Source organism: Ammospiza nelsoni, chromosome 6, assembly GCF_027579445.1.
Source record: "Ammospiza nelsoni isolate bAmmNel1 chromosome 6, bAmmNel1.pri, whole genome shotgun sequence".
Taxonomy (NCBI): domain Eukaryota; kingdom Metazoa; phylum Chordata; class Aves; order Passeriformes; family Passerellidae; genus Ammospiza; species Ammospiza nelsoni.
The window spans coordinates 40212790-40229994 of record NC_080638.1 but is presented as its reverse complement, the minus strand read 5'-3'; the positions used below and the strand labels follow the sequence as shown (position 1 = coordinate 40229994).

The 17205-nt window shown below is 50.2% G+C and overlaps 1 long non-coding RNA gene across 3 annotated transcripts; it reads left to right on the top strand.

Moving 5' to 3' along the window:
• The first annotated feature begins 12504 nt into the window (after positions 1-12504).
• On the top strand, positions 12505-16942 carry LOC132074679 (uncharacterized). Of its 3 annotated transcripts, none has more exons than XR_009418628.1 (5): positions 12505-12759; positions 13242-13365; positions 13524-13665; positions 15843-15934; positions 16722-16942. It is a non-coding gene; the product is annotated as an uncharacterized LOC132074679 (long non-coding RNA). The 3 variants fall into 3 exon arrangements; XR_009418629.1 differs by having other exon boundaries at positions 13179-13365; XR_009418627.1 differs by having other exon boundaries at positions 12505-13365.
• The last annotated feature ends 263 nt before the right edge of the window (positions 16943-17205 follow it).

The following is a 17205-nucleotide window of genomic DNA, read 5'->3' as shown; positions in this document are numbered from 1 at the left end:
ATTTTTAGGGAAAAAAAATGAGCGATATTTCAGATCCTGCACATATCGCAATGAACTTTCCTAACTGTGAAGAAATAAGATGTTGCAGAGATCTCCCAGAAATTAGCGGCGTGTTATAAACGTTTTGTGGTGAAAAGAAGGTGATCATGGCTCTTGTGCAGGTACTTCTATTTGATCGAAATATCTGCGGATACTTATTCTTGTTTTCTCCACAGGAATTTTAAAAAAACCCAAACAAACAAAAAGCAAAACAACGACAACAACAACAAAAAAATACACTACCAAAAAACCATCAACAAAACCAAACACAAACAAAAAAAAAAAAAAAAAAAAAAAAAAAACCCAACAAAACCAAACCACAACAACAGGAACTTTTCTATGGCAGTTTTGTGGTTGCTTCAAAAGTACGAGTTGCCCTTTCAGAATATCGCACCTGTAGATTGTGGTGTTTCTTCAACCTAGATAGAATTATATCTGATAAGGGGAGCACTCTTCACAGCCGCGCAAATGCCACTGTCCGAATGCATTTTGCGCAGGCAGTGGTTCTGGCAGGCGTTTGCTGAAGCCAGAGCCCTCTCTGTGTTGTGAACTGACCTCCTTTGGCTATTTTTAAGGCAGAAGGCATTGAACTAGTGGGACCCGGATCCAGCCTTAATTAAGCTATTTCTGTAATTAAACAATGAAAGGGAGTGGGAATCCGTAAAACTTCCGATCCGCTTTAACAGGGTATTTCTTGTGGAAGCGGAGTTTCTCGTCGGGCTCCCCGACAAGGCTGCTCGCCCTACAGCGTGTTCCCCAGCCCGACGGGGCCTGGGCTGCTCGCCGCCCCGAACACCCGGACTGCCGTGGCTTCAGCGCCGTCCCGGGCCCTGCGGCCGGGGAGCATCTCCGGGCGGTGCAAGCCCGACCCCGCCGCTCCTGGACCCGCTCGGCGCCCCTAAAGCTCCCCCAGGGTTGCTGGGATGCTCGGGCGTGACCCTGCGCCGCTCTCCCACGCTGCCCGGGCAGCTCCTCTCCCCATCTGTGTCTGTTGTGTTCACAGTTGGTCCTTCTCTTCCCCCTCCGCCGTGTCCTCCAACCTGTCTGTTCCCCCTCCTTCCCTCTCCCACCCCTCCACCCTCGAGCCCGCCTCTGATCTCCTGGATATTTTGTTTCTTTCCCGTTCTCAATGTGTGTTCCTGATGTGGTCCTGTCGGAAAAGCTCGTTTACTCTGCTCGGGTCTCTAGTGGTTTAAGGATAATGTTTATCAGAAGTGAACGTGCTCAACTTGTTTCCATTCAACTGCTGAGTGTGGGCTGAAATACCAAAGGTCAGATCTACAGTGAGTCGGTAGAGGGCAGGGGGAGACGAGAGGAATATGAAAACATAATATACAACAGACTGTTGATCGCTTCTGCCTGGCAAAAAGATTATTTTTTTCAGGTAGGAAATCCTTGTAGAATCGGAGGAGAAAGGCAGCCGGGAGGGGAGCGCGGGGCCCGCGGGGTCGGGGCTGTTCTGCCCGGGGAAGGGCACGCGTGCCGGGCAGGGGCTCGCCCTGAGGAGCCGGCGGCTGCCCCGGCACGCACCCGCGCCCTCACCGCAGGGACCCCGGCCTGACAAAGCAAAACGGGGGGGGAGCTGGGAGAGACTCGAGCCGGAGCCAGACAGGAGCCGGGCTTGCCCTGCCATTCCCTTCCCTCCGTGCCGGGAGAGCTCCTGAGCGGTGCCGTCACGCACAGCGCGGGGAGCCGGGGTACGGCCCTGGCGTCTCTCGGGAGCCGCTGCCCTTGTCCGCCTTCTCCCGACGCTGCTGCTCGCACAGGGGAGCCAGAGGCGCTCCCCTTCCTCCCCTTCCCTCAAACTCCGCTCCCTCGCCCTCTCTCCTGCACTAAACAGCCTCGGCAGGAGCTGCCCGCTGCAAATCGCGTGTGCGGCTGCAGCAGCCCCGGTGTGCCTCCGGTACCGGCGGGGCGGCAGCCGCCGTCCCTGGCTGCCCCCGCCCATGGAGGCCTTCTCCGGCGCTTTCCGGGGCCGGGCAGGCCTCCCGACAGCGCCCAGCTGCCGCTCTGAGAGCAGAGTCCCGACGCTGAGGTTTTCCAGCGCTCCGGCAGGGCTCCTTTGCGCCGCTGTGCTCACCTCGGCGTGTCCTGCTCCTTCCTCTTGGAGCCGCCTTCGTGAGGCCTTGCTGTGCCTCGCTCTGCTCCCCAGATGCCTCCGCTCTGCCCTTGGAGGAAGAAACCAGACAAAACCAACGCGGCACACAAACAAACACACACACATTCACACACACACACACCCTCTTTGAAGCTGCAGATTTTTATCGATTTCTTTTTTTAAGGGAGGAAGGAAGATAACCTCCTCACCTTCCTCGAGGGGAGAGGGCTACTGAGGGGCTATTAAGGCAGAAGGATGCCCCCACGGTAACGCATTTGTAAGCAGAAGACCCCCCGATCCTTCCCAAAGGACACGGTTCCCCGGCCGTGTATGTAGTTCGGTGGCCGCATTTCCGAGGTGGCGTGGGGAAGGTCCGAGGGGCGGACGTGGCCCGGTGGTCGGAGGGACTGTCGCGGCTGCCCTGCCTTCCCCGCCCCCAGCTCCTGCCATGCGGCTCAAAGCCGCGAAATCCTCCCCCGGAAGCGATGCAGACAGTTTGGTGGGCAAGGAACATCTTGGAGCCGGAGCAGGGGTGAGGGGATAAAGCGGTGTGGGTGTCGGAGGAGATTTTGGCCTCCTCTGAAGGGCAGGTAGGGAAAAGCGGCTGAGGCAGGTGGAAGGTTAGCGACAACGCAGCGAGAACCTCGAGTTATGTCCGGAGGTGACCCGTCCTGGAGGGAAGATGCTGTGCGAAATTGAGAGAGATGAGACCCACGGAGCTTTGAAACGGGGCTTTCATTTTGCACAGAGCTATTCCCACGCGTGAGCGTACAAAATCCCACGGAATCTCCAGGGATCATTCCCGTTTTCTGCGAAGAACCGAACGCAGGATGAAGGGGCCTCCACGCATCACTGGCTGCCATGTGCATTTCCTTATGCCACAAACTAGCTGAGCGCAGTAGGTTAGCGAGGGCAGCGTGCCTCGGCAGGCAGCGGGAGCGGGGCTGACCTCGCCGCTCACGCTCCCCCTCCGAGCCTGCAGCCTGAAAATAGCCGGCCTGACCCCCAGCCCTCAGGTGTGCTGGCCCCCCTCGTAGCCTGGGACAAGAGCACACGCACCGGCAAACGCCTGTGCGAAACAGAAGGGGGATTGTCACAGGGAGAAAATCCTTTCCAGCCGGCGCTCGGCTGCAGATAGATAGGGACCGCTGCAGATAGGGACCGCAGCAATAGGGACCGCTGCCCCCCAACAGCTCCCCAACCCCTTGGCGACCCCCGGCCCCGGCCCTTCTGCAGGGGCTGGCCTTGTTTTCCACTTTTCCCCTCTTTGGGGGAAAAGAGCGTTTTGAGAATGATCTGGCACAAGTTGCGGGTCTGTCGTTGGTAGATGGTGAGTTTCTTGTTACAGCCTGCTCCCTTATTTCAGCTCGCTAAAAACGACCGGCTTATACCTTTGTGTTTGCATAAACTGCCCACATTCATTCACTTGTGATTCCGGAGGGGAGAGTATTTTTACCCTAATTTAATTAACGTAATATTCAAACATGCACGGAAATACACGCAACAACTCTGAAGCTCACACACGCTGGCGGGTAGAGAGGGAGCTAAGTTGTGTGAGAGTGCGTGATTTCAATGTTAAGAAATTATTTCAACATCAGGGTCAAGACGGAGAATGGAAATATTACAGGATGAAATTTTGTCATTTTGAATACAAATATCTGATGAAAGTTTCATCAGATACAAACGAGCCATGTCTGGACATTTCCTGCATATTTATGAAGCAATGATGGGCAAAATACAATCGGATCTTGGAGTCACTTCTGTTGTCACAAACTCAAAATCTGAAGAAAACGAAACATAGCAAGAAATCTCTATTTCTACTCAAGGCTTTCAGGCGTCCCGCTTTTGGGCTAAGGGCACAACCTCTCGCGGAGCTCTCCTCCCTGGTGTGCAGAACCAGGGAAGCTCAGCTTCAGCGGTCAGAAATGCCCACTCGGTGTCGGGCTGTGCCGGGGGTTGGGCCGGAGCCCCCCGCTCGTTCTCGAGCAGCTTCTCCCGCCGCTCGGAGCCGGCTGGTTCCCGGCTGGTTCCCGGCTGGTTCCCGGCAGTTTTCCCGGCTGGCTGGTTCCCTGGCCCGGCCGGGGCTCTCAGTCCCTACGACACCGCGGCGAGCCGCCCCCGGCCTGGTGGGAGAAGGGCAGGGTCTGTAGAAACTCAGACAACCCGTGGAGAGTCACTACGGGCGTTTGACCCGTTCTCAGGAGAAAGGAGGGACGGACGGAGCCGGTTACACTGCCGGGGTTGAGCCCGCCGTGCCGGGTCCGTACGGACCCTCTGCAGTGAAGGCATGTGCGTGCACTTCACTGGGGCACGCTGGAGGCGGGTGAACAGGTGAAATAAATGCACAGTAGTGCTAACCCGGGACAAAGGCCGGGGTTAAGGACGTCCCCGCGGACCAGGTTTCCCCGGCAAACCCCTCAGCGCCTCCCGCCGCTGCCGAGACCCGGGGCTGTCCCGGTTCCTCTCCCCGGCGTGGGGAGTTTCATCTGGTCTACGGCATCGGAGCCACTGTCACATCCCTTCCGCACTCTCCTGAACATTCAGATCGTGGTCGGGAGGGTTAGGTGGGGTGTCTTAATGATGTGTTAGCTGCTTGGACAGATTTAATAACTTTGCCGCCAATCGTACTTAGCAACCCTTCTGGAAACCAGACAGTGTCTCATTAGGGCTTTCCTGGTGCAAGCATTTGACTTGAATGAGCCGTGTTGAGTTAATTTCTATTTGCACTAGGATTTGTTTAATGACATATAGGGGAATAGACAATTGTCGTGGACCAGACCATTAAGCTATAGAGGGCTAGATTTTTAAAGACTATTTTGTTCTAATAAAGAAATCGGGTTTTCATTTGTCGCATGTTACATGAATTTAGAGTAAATAAAAAAAGATAACTCTATTGCTCTGCCTTAAATTATAGGAACCAATTGGGAATTCCTAGGCAATTTTCTCCGTTTCTGCCTCTGCTTCTACAACATCTAGTACCAGTGCCACCTACAGGAATAATTGCATTTTCGAGCTGCTTTCAAGTAACCAGAATTCCGCGTTTGAGAGTCCTGGTAGCTCTGTCGTCTTCCTGGACGAAGAGCTCTTCGCCCTCCTTACACAGCAGCAAGTCTGTCTTCGAAGGGCGTTGTTTTAATTCGTGGCTTTGGTTTGAGATCACGGCCTGATGCAGGTTCGCTCCCCTGTGCCCCGGCAGCGGGAGTGACGGAGCCTTCCCGCGGAGCCCGGGAGCCGCAGCCGGCCGAGGTGAGGGGCAGCACCGCCTGCTTAAACCGAGAAGCGTTCGGGGCTCGCTGGTGGTGTCCCGATCGGTGCCTCGGGGCCGGGCAGAGCGTGGGCGGCCGGCTGTCAACTCCCGCCTGGCCTGCAGAGCCCAGCGCCCCTAAAGATACGGGGAGCTCAGGGGCTCTCTGCACGGAGACTCAAGTCAGTGCCAGGCTATCTCCGGGCTGCGCTGTTGGGAAAGGCGGCTGTAAGCCCAGCGCGGCTCTGGGGACCTCCCCGGCACACTGGGCTTGACGATTTATAATGACGAATGCCCTACAGTGGGAGAATAATGATCCCCTCCCTCGTCTCCCTGGTGGAGGAGGCCTTGGCTGCCGGGGAGGTTCTCCTCCGCTGCACCGTGCGGTGCCACGGAGCGGGGCCGAAGGGTTCGGGGGCTGGGGACAGGGACGGCGAGCACCGGCACGGAGCTGGCTCCGCCGGGCAGGAGGTTTTCTTGTTTGAATCTGTGTCCGCTAATCCTTTCCCACTGTTAACCCGACCCTTAAATATTTGCTTTTGGGACCTAAGGCCAGTGACGATCCTTCCTGACCCGACTTGGGAGTGCATCTTTTCTTTTTCTCGGTTCTTTATCTTAAGGGTTTTCAGTTCCTACAGCTTTGCTTGTGCAAAAACACTTTATCCAAAAATGTGTACACGGATACCTTCATCCTATGCATTAGGTTCGTTGATGCCCTGTTGCTCTGGACCTCCGAGGTGACCTGGGTTCTTCTGCAGGTGGGAACATCTGTGTCATGCAGCACACAGAAAACAATTGTCCATCTGGGTGAAAAACGGTGCATTTTCCTTCAAAACAGACATAGTCACAAAACACCGAGATGTTTGGGGTTTTTCCCTTGATAGAGTGAAAAGGAGGAGAAGAGAAGGGAAGGGAAGGGAAGAGAAAAGAGAAGAGAAGAGAAGAGAAGAGAAGAGAAGAGAAGAGAAGAGAAGAGAAGAGAAGAGAAGAGAAACTAGTTTTTTGGTCTGTGCTGAAAGGTTTGTGGCCATTTTAATGTTTTATTGCCTGTAGAAAACTCGGTCATTACCGCCCTGAGGGTTTTCTTTCGTTGAGATAATAAAACGGGAACAACTCCCCTCCTCCACATACATCCCCCTAACAACAACAACAAAAGGATACGAGAAGAGAGAGCCGAGCTGTCCTTACTCCCTGTCCCATCCCCTCCTGCCTTGCGTGGGTCCTGGGGGGCTTCAGCGCCCACCCCAGAGGTGTCCCATTATTGATGCGCATGAAAACAAATTACTTGCGACATGAAAAAGCAAAGGCGTAACCGGGTGCGGAATTCACTATCAGTTGCGGAGTTTCATAAAGTAAACGAAAGTTTCTTCCTCTCCGGCTCAAAGCTTTTGCGATGAAACTCAGTAGGTTTTTTACACAGCGATTCGGGGTCGAGCTCTACCCGCATACGCCACGCGTGGAAATGAAAGTGTTATCCCACCAGCACCGCTGCAAACGGCGCAAGTGCCATATTGCGGTGATCCCCAGCAGCCAGCCCCGCCCGAAGCCCCTCGGGGCGCAGCCCGGGGCGGGAGGTCCGGCAGAGCGGCGGGACGGGCCAGAACAGCCCGCGGTGCCGAGCAGCCCCCGCGCCCGGGGCTGGCAGGGCACCGGGCCGGTTCTCGCTGCCCGGGTTCCGTTTGCAAAACGCTTCTCTTCTGCAGCTGCTGTGTAGTACAAAGAGGTTATTAATAAATATTAGTACCCTCCACCCAGCTCAGTTGCAAATTTGAGGCGCAGCAATATTTAATGCAGAATAGTGCTGGAAATAATTTTTTTTCTTTTGGAGAAGAACGCCGTTGCGAGAAGATCGTTGCGCCTCGCCTGCCTAAACAGGACTCGCCTTCCGGGAAGAGCAGATGCCCTTCGGCGAGGAGGACTTTTTTCCCCTCGGGATTCTGGCAGAGTCAGAAAATTATATTTCAGAGCGACTTCTCCAAGAGTTTTCTGCCAAATGCAGCAATAACGAGTAACCCAGGGACGATGCGGCGCTGAGGGGCATTTCGGCTTCCCCGCCGTGCCCTGACTCTGCCCGCACACCCCTTTTCCTGTCCCAGAGGCGGTAGGTGTCCCACAGGGGTGTCTCCCTGCCGGGACCCCCATCCAGCCCCGAGGGACGCGCGCAGCCCGCAGGATGAGGAAGGCGGGCGGCCCGCAGCCAGCAGCCCGGGACGTCGGGTCGGCCTCTTGTCCTCTCCTGCAGCTGTTCCAAACCCAAATCCCGGTACAGCCCGGGAAAAGGGCGCAGCAGGACCAGGGCCTGGGCTGCAGAAGCGCCCCGCTCCTGGAAGCTGAGTCCCGACGGGGGGAATTGCCCGGCAGGAGAGCCGGGCACGGCCTTTACAGTCCGTGTGTTGTCCCGAGAAGGGTTCTTTCCCCCCGTGTGCAAGAAGCCGATCCACTCACACTGCTCTGGGATTCAGCCGTGAAGCCGGAGGGAAGAAGGCGAGGGGATTTTGCTGTGCTGAGCGCAGAAGCAGAGCCTCAGTAGCTACGGGCATCTCCACGCTCCACGGGGGCTGCTCGCTCTGAGCCGCGGCTCAGGCTCCACCGGGAGATCCCAGTGTCACCCTGGCACAGGGAATATGTCACAGGCCCAGCTGTTGACCACCTGCCCCCACCAGTGCCCTAATCTTACTAATGTTTCTTTTGACAATTTTCCTCCTCACCAGGGATGAGATTTGAAATATCCCCGTGTGAGACATTTGTCTTCGGGCGTTTTAGTTCATCCTTGAGCGTCTCATAAGGCAGAAAGTGTTCAGCAACGGGGAAGGGATACATAAGGACTGTAGGAAGCGTGGGATTTTCCTGCTGCTTGTAGGAGACCTATACACTTGTGACCTAAATGCTTGTAGGAGATGTGTATGATGGAAAAAAGGGTGATGCCAACGCCTCCAGAGACAGTTTGCCGCTAAGAGATCCAAGAATAACTGCTGTGAGGACCCCGTGTAGCTCTGTGCAGATGCTGCGTGGCCACTTTCCGCAGCCCTGGACCAGGCTGCTCTCCGTGGTAAAGGGCGATGCTCACCCTCTATCAGGGGAACCACAAGCGTCCTCGGCAGGAGGCCGAGCTGGAAGCTCCCCCTCCAGGTCCGTGCGGCATCTACCGAAATTCTCTTGGCTTCCCAGATCGAGACCTGGAACCAAGGCCTAACCCAGGCGAGTGACCCCTTACCTGCAAAGACCTGCTGCTGGTCACTTGGCAGGGGCAGCACGGGGTGGCCGAGGTGGGGCTTGGGTGCAGATTCCTTGATTAATTACCATACCTATGAACTCAGCAACCGCTCAGCAGTTTGGGAAATGAATCTCAGCTTCATTGTCAAAACATGCAGATCTCTGTCCGACATCTCTCTTACTTCATCCAGAGTTCTGTGAACAGCCTCTTAGTCTCTGGGTATCACGGTACGAGCCACGTGGTTTCTATCTCCCTCTTCACATATATACAAACACCCTCCATTTACTATAAGATAAAATGTCAGTTAGGGGAAAAAACCAAATAACATCCAGTTGTTCTGCACATTTGAAGGGTTTGTTTATTCTTTGTATGGACACAATTTAGGAGAAAGGTGGGGACTTCCATATGATTTGAATAAAGTACCCCTTCTACCTTGTAGTTTTTAACCTATATCTTCCACTAGTAATTTGTGACTATCAAAAGAAAATAATTTATGTATTAGAAATCCCACTCCTGCTAAATATAGTTGCAAAACCAAATAATTGCAATGTTGTGAATGGAAAAATTAATTTAAAATAAGAGAATAACCCGCAGTTGAATTATTAATGTGTTGGTGTTGCAAATTTACAATAATTTTGTATTTGCGTAGTTACAACGATGTAGAAAGTACAAAAAATACTATCAAGACCAGCTTCCTATACTAATAACTGTACAACTTCCTTTTCCCTTTAAAAATTGTGGATATTTTCTTCAGTTTAAAATTTCTCTGCCTATTACCTACAGTATTTCTATGCCTACATGCATAAAATACAGTTTCTCATTTGCAAACAGATCTGAACATTCTCTTCAGAGAAAAAAAAATGTGAAAGAGATAGAATTAAATTGAGAATATGTAATTTAAATGATAAAAATGATTTTTAGTTTGTCTTTCAGGAATGCTTTTTTTAAAAAAGTCAGATTTAGTTCTTGTGCTCGTACTGCCCAGTTTGTATTTTCTTTGAATACACAGGTGCACACTGAATTTCATCTTCTTTCGGTGTATGTGTCTGGCTATATGCATGCAAGCGCCCACTCGCTGGGTTAAGGGACAGGTGTTAGGACGCGAAAATTCATTGGCAGTGGGGAAAGGAATTTGCAGGCTCTGGTCTCCGTGTTGTGGATGGGCAGGAAAGCCGAGCGCAGGGAGTGAATGACTTTTGCTCCAGGGGCCCGGCGGTGCGGTGAGGTGGGAGTCCCGCCGTGACACTGTAGGACCGCACGGGCTCTTTCCCACACGAGCATCGCTTTCCATCCTCCCCAGGTGACACCCGCCCAGCGCCCGCTCAAGGCGAGCACACGAACGCTGCGTGAGCCCGTCCCTTGTGCCCCGCTCTCCCAGCGGCTGTTTCCCTCTCCCGGTCCCGGGGATGCGGCTCCCGCTTTTTGCCACCCGCACCCGGAGGGAGGGGACGCAGTGAAGCGATATCAGCTGTGAACGGGGTAAAATCCGCGATCTCTCTGGGTTTTATCGCTTCGGAGAAAGCAGCTTTTCGGAAGGAAAGCTGTACACTGGGCAGTGTCACGTTGTGCATCCCATCCCTCACCTCCAGCTGGAGCATCCCTCGGAGGGAGGAGCAGCGGGTGAGGCATCGGGACCGTTCTGCTTTGACTCCACGCACCATGGCGGGGGTGCGGAGCGTAGCTCGGCTCCGGGGGAGAGGAGACCCCGAGCCCCGGCTGCCGGGGAGCGGAGAGAGCCTCCGGGCCGAGAAATGTTCCCGCTTTCTGTCCCGGCGGTAAGGACACCGGAGTGCGACAGCCCTGTCCCATTGCACTATCCATAAATAGCGGCGTATATAAATAATAGAGAGTGGTGTGTGTAAATACACTTGCATGTGTGGGTGTTTCCAGCATTAGTTGTGTTTTACACGAACCGGGACGTTTTTCTGAGAGCCTGATGTGGTTCCTTTCCCGGGAAATGTACCGGAACAACCCGAGCAGCCTTTGTCCCGGCTCCCGAGCTGATGCTCCCCGACTGTGCGCTTCAACCCAACGTGTTTTTTCCTGTTTGTTTATTTTGCTCTTGGTGTGCTTTTGGACTCTCTAAATAAGCTGCTGGTAATATCCCTAAATCCCTTCTGGCGTCAGAAGCAAACGTAGCAAACGCAGGCACTCCTGCCTGTTTTTTCCATCTGTCCTTGAATTTTTGAGGTGGATGGGAAAGGGGTGGGGGTACTATAATGTTGACAGAGACGGAGAGAGAAACATATTTTCTCGAGTCTGGAGAGTGGCACCTCTCCCGGCAAGAGGCTGCAGTCCGGCCGGAGCGGCCCGGCTGGGGGAGCCCTCCCTGCTCCGCCCCGCCGGTTTGCCGAGGTGCTGCATGCCTGGAGAGACCATTGCCCTTCTTCTAGAATACCTCTACACATTGCACGGTAGGAAAACGCGGTCTGCGAGAGAAATGGCTCTGCCCGCACCCGCGGTCCTCGGGGCTGTCTGAATTTACGGAAAGGGGATGCATGTACACCTTTGTTCCTCAGGGAAATTTAGTTTTATTCTCTTGCTAGGCTGATATTAGGAGTGATTAGCGATTTGTAGCGATATTTGTTCCTTCCTGTTCATCAGAGATCTCTCTGGGAGTAGCCACCACCCTCCAAAACGTCCCGTGTGTGCCTCTGACACAGGGCACCCCAGAAGGGGCTCAGGGTTGGACCCCAATGCCCCCCGGCCGTCCCGGACTGGAGGCGTGTGTGACCCCCAGCTGCTGTGGGGTGTTTTTTCACAGGTCTTGGGGAGAAGGAAACAGGCAATGGAAGCACCTTCTCCAGGCATCGGATTACGGTCAGGGCGCCTGCCCCATCCAAACCATGATGCTGCAATCCCTTGGCCCGGCAGGCAGCCTCTGGTCCCGCCCAGAGCTGGGGCAAAGGGCGATCCCATGGTCTAGAGGTGGCTGCAGCAGCACCGCATCCCACAGCTCCCGCAGCCACAGCTGTCACCTTCCCCCTTCTGCCTGCCAGCCATCCTCTTACAGGGCAGCTTCTCATTCAAAACTGAGAAGCACCTTAGCAGCTGCTCTCAGATTGCTCTGAGCTGTGGTTGGAATAACCCTTGCTTGGTGAATAGCTGGGGTGGAGGAAAATCTCTGAGTTTAACTGTGCTGGGAATTTTCCACTTTCGTTTCACTGACAGAAACTGGTTTTTTTTCCCCTTGGAAGGTATTTCAGGCCTCTGTGTGATTAAATTAATCTGCATCATTTGAGATGGGACATTGCAGCAACAGAGAATGAGACTGTGATTTTCTGATGGGTCATGGCAAGGCTGCAGGCACTGTAATGCAGAGAGTATTCATATGCCAGAGGGTTCTCTCTCACTCCTGTCCTACCTCCCCTCTGACTGTGGAGGTAATTCTGGGCTGAGGGCATTGTTTATAACTCCCTTGAATGCTGGAGTCCACCACACAATATTTGAGAATAACTAGGAAGTTGTTAAAGACAACTTCAAGTCTTATTCATCTGGCTTATGGTGCCATCTGCTTGAAAGAAGGCAAATACTGTGTTGATAGTGGTGGTGATGATTCCCTTGTTTGCTCTAACACAAGGCAACAATATTAATACACCCCCAAGGAACAGGTTAGCTCTTGCTGACAGCAGGTTTCCCTTTTTTCATGCTTCCCTTTGCCAGTCCCAGAATTATAGTTTTAACTTTCTGATTTCCCTCTTTCTCTGGTATCAATATTGCACTTGAATGAGATCACAGCCAGACAAGGGCTTCTCTGCTAATAGTATCTGTCCTTGAAGCACATTTTTACTTTACCAGCACTCAATACTGTGGAAGTCTTGTAATCCTTCCTGAGTCACCTTATGAACCACATAAGAAATCTCTGGTTTTTTTCTAATCTTTCTTCAGGTCATATTTGTCTCACTGCAAGGATGCAAGCCTGAAAAGCTTTCCACTGATCCCTGGGGCAACAATCCCTTCGAGCTGACCACAGTGCATGGAAAGAAGAAGTGCTCTCAGACAAGCTAGTGTGTTAAAGCCACCAAGGTGATCTGCTGTGCCCAGCTGTGGCAGAAGGCTGCCTTCCCTGCACTGCCCAGTGAGTGTAGAAGCTGTCTGGCATTGGCAGGCCTGGCATTTCATGCATGGTGCCCAACACTAGCACAGTGAAGCCCAGGTTTCCAGGTATGTTCTTTCTGGGCTTATTTCTACCATCGTGTACCAGAGCAAGTAGTATCTTACTCATCAGTGAATTTCACTTAGTCTTAGTCAGAGAGATGGAATTGGTCCTACAACAGCAACAATAGCTTTTTATCTGCATCCTTTTCAACTCTCCCTACATGGCCTTCCCACCACAATAACAAACAGAAGCTCCCAGAAAGCAGCAGCAAGTTCAGAGAGATGTGGCTCCTCACCAGTTTGAGTTTTACCAGGTGGTGTTTGCTTTAAGACCTTGAGCTATAAAATATCCATGTTAGTATTGAACTCCTGGGAAGACATAAACCCTTCAATGCAATGGAGAACTAAACACTTTTAAATATACTTATCTAATGGATATCAGTACTGACTTTTGTGCATGCTGCTTCTAACATGAATCTACCTAGTCTCTGCTTTCAGAAACCAAAGATTAAAATGACTTCTAGGCAAGTCCCTATATTTGATAACAGGAGTGGATTACAATCTCTCCCACTCTCCCTGCTATTACGCTTCCTTCTCTTCCTGCACTTGAATCTGGACATGAGTGGACATTGAGGAAGAGGTTTTGTGCCTACCAGCAGCCACAATACTTGTGTGAGTACTTCAGCCTGGTGCATGGTGATCACGCCAGGCTGTGGGTACACAGCTGATTAACTGAGCACAGCACCTCAGTACCAGCTTGCTCTGTGTGCAGTGACTCATCTCAGGCATTTCTGAAATACTTTTCTGATTTTTTATTCTCTTTCATTTAGGTCACATCCAACTCCATATTGCAAGGTGCTGAGTAACAGCTCGTGATCCCTATCAAGTAATGGCTCCAGGGTTTGTTTACCAGCATCCACTGGAGACTCCAGCTTTTCTGTAGAAACAGAAACTGAGCCCAGGCTTATCCAGGTATCAAGCTGTCACATTCCTTGGGGCCTGTAGAGCAAACTGGCCTTTGTGAAGAATGTTTGCCATGACTGTGAGGCAGCTGTGTTTAGAGAGTCATTTGAAGAAAGTCGAGAAATAACCAGTAGGATTTCTATAACAGATTTATACCTATTTGTAAGGGAATAACAAATGTTCATCAATTGGAGCTTTGCATCCATCACAGGTAATAGAAATGGTGAGACTCAAAGTCACACGAGGATGCAGGGAAGTCTTCAGGGTCAACTCTAGCCCTGGTTTTAATTATCAATTACTTCAGGATCTGTTCCTGAAGCATTAATAGATAATTGGTGTAGTCCCGATCTCTGTGCCCCTGCAAAGTATTCCCTCCCAGTGGGAGTGACATTAGCTTTAGGTTCTTACTGTGTGAGCATTGTGCATGCAGCATGTTTGATTTTTTGCAGCTTCCAGCTTACTAGCTGTGGAAAGAGATGCTGTCAGATTTAGGATGCAGGAGAGAGCTAATCACAGAGGCTTCTCCCAGCTTCAGGACAGGAGTAAATTGTGCTATTAACAGTATCCTGTGTATAAGGAATTCTGCCCATTTTCTTCTAAACTGCAGCGCCTTTCCATCCCAAATATCTCCTTTTCCATGCCCCCAAGTACCTGATGGAACCAAGCATAGCACATAAAAGAGGATTGAGAAAACCATGAGGAAGCTTATTAAGGATGTGCCTTGGAGGATGATTTTTTTTTTCCCTACAAATGCATTGTAGGAAAATGCCTCCTGCAGACTTTGGGGTAATATTTTAAAGCTTATAATAATCACCTCCTTTCAGAGGTGAAACTTTTTTCACCTCCTGTAATTAACTCAAGATTTGAAAATTTTCCAGACAAAAAAGTTGCAGAAATTTTAAGGTATGAATCGAATTCTTAATATTTCTACCAAATCCTTTGCTTGTTCCTTGCATTTTAACATAATTGACAATGAAGATTCTTGTCTCACTATTAACTTATTTTCTATTTTTGCTGTTGACATATATTTATGATTAAAGCATGGAGTTATCATTACAGTAAAACTGGTAGAACTGCAAAAATTATATTTACTACCCAAATGAAATATCCAAATATAATGATAAATAAATTAAGTAACCCAGGTAAAAGATTTCTTTTGTCTCTATGAATGCAAAGTGTAATATTTTAGAAGCTGTAGGGCCAAGTTTTGCCTTACGATTCACCTGCTATGTGTTCCAGAGAGGGTAGGAGCTACCAAAAAGTATGAAAGAGGATTTATACTGTATAACAGATGAAAACTGTCTTGTAAGCTCAAACTCACACAGCTTATGTTTTTACTCTGAAGTTCCTTGAGACAGTTATTTGATTTATGAAAGTCCAGTTGGTAGCTGGCAAACACATACAAGCAAAGAAGCCACAGAAGCCAGCAGGGCCAAACAGGCATCTGAAGGCAGAATTTTCTTTATGAAGTAAAACTGAAAATAATGCAATACGCCCTCCCAGAATGTCCCAGCATCCCCCTGCTGCTCTATTCCTTAAGTAACTGCAGTTCAGGATGTGGTGGAAATACTGGAAGGGAGGAAAATCAGTCCACAACTGTTTCTGCAGGGTTTCACTAGGAGGAGCCATACGATGTGTAATGAACGTGCAGAGCCGTTTGCAATTCGTGTACATCCCAACTGCTCCCGGGGCAGCATTTCTGCTACTGCCATTTATCTGTGTAATAAATAGTTTTCAAATAGATCAGAAGGTAAAATTCACACAAATTACTGTGACCCTTTGGTTTCTCAGAATGCTCTTTTTATAGAGTTCATTCTGCCACCAAGAGGACAGTAACTCTAATTACCACATCACATACACACTTCATGTAGGACTGTAGTATTTTGTGAAATGCTTCTATATCTTCCTCTATGTTTAGTACAACTGTGAGCACAACTGGGCACGACCCTACCTAATGATTCACCTATAGTAGAAACAATTATCAATAATAACATTATGGGGAGTCAAGAGTGGGAGGGTGACTTATCACTCGAGTTCCACAGTTCATCCCTAGGGAAAGTAAATTTAAGGTACTGAAAATGGCACAGGCTAACCCTACTCCACGTTAGAAAACACCAGGGAAATAAAGAATGAATAATGAGGGGGACTGCCTTTGGAAGGGCATTTACCTTACCATGTTCTTTCAGGAAGCCCAAAAGTCCACGTGGGCACATCCCTGGAGAAGACAGCCACAGCTCAGCCTCCTGTTTTACCTCTTGGACTGCTGTGTCCCTCTGAGGTGAGCGATGCTGCATGTCTACTTCTAGGTGCAGGGGTAAAGGTCTATAACTCCTTCCCATTTCTGATCAGAATTTTTTCCTGAGGCAATGCTGATCACTTTTCCCAGCCAGTAAACTCCTGAGGGCTGGTGGCAGATGGGTGGCAGCACCCTGTGCAGGAAGCACAGCTGTCAGTATCTCTCACCTGGCCAGGCACACAGCCCCCAGTGTCTGACAGCCTCAAGGCATCTGCTATGCTGTTCAGAGAGGGGAGGGAAGCTCTGCTCTTGGAGTGACTCCCAGGGATGGCTAAGGGATATTTACTTGGTGAGCTGGAGCTGTATGAGTAGCTGGGAAGGATCAATAGACATCAGCATCAGTAGCTTTGCTGGGTCACCTTCACCAGCCATAAGAAAAGACCTGGAAGGGCCAGTGAGTTACTCACCAGTGTTGTTCTGCATTTTTTTGTTATAGGAACCACAGGTGAACTGTTCAAAATCCCTCAAGTGTTTAATTTCTGTACTGTATGAGGGAGTCCACACTACATAAATACGTAAGATAACAAAAAAAAAAAAAAAAAACCAACCTCATTTGCATATTTCCAGTGTACACAAAGGCATTGAGTTTCTTGCAAAATTAGAAGAAGTCACACACGTGATTGTTGGAGTATTTTTTAAGGAAATAAATTGCAGGGTTTTTTTCAAAACTAACATTTAAATATTATCCTTACAGTGCGTTCCTTGCAAATGCAGGCTGGGGGCTTAGATGTCTCCCTGCTTAAATCTACTGTATTATTTCTGTTTTCAGATAGACTCCATTGAGATCTCTGTGAAATGAATGATGTGACTTACCAATATCACACAAGCTGTTCCAAGAATATCAGCAAGGCACTGGAAAATGGCAGGGAGAGACTGGAGACTTTCCTGAGAAGGTTTTACCCAGTGATGGAAAATATATTTGTGTTATTACTTTAGCACAAGTGTCTTCTATAATGCTAAGGTTTGCTTTCAAATAAAACATAAATTGCACATCTGGTTGGAAGAAATAAATGCAATAGTGCTTCAAAGACTATCTGTCAGGCTTAGAAAGCAAAGAGATGAGGATTTATTGGTGTTTTTATTATGAACATAAAAGCCTTGGGATCTCAAAATAGACCAGGGTTATAGGTAAATATGGGTTCTATTTTCTTCTTTGTTTGCCTTAACATATTATTAGCATCAAGCTAAAAAAGGATCATCTGAATGTTAATATGTTTACTGTGTGCACATGGCTATTAGCTTAATCAATACAC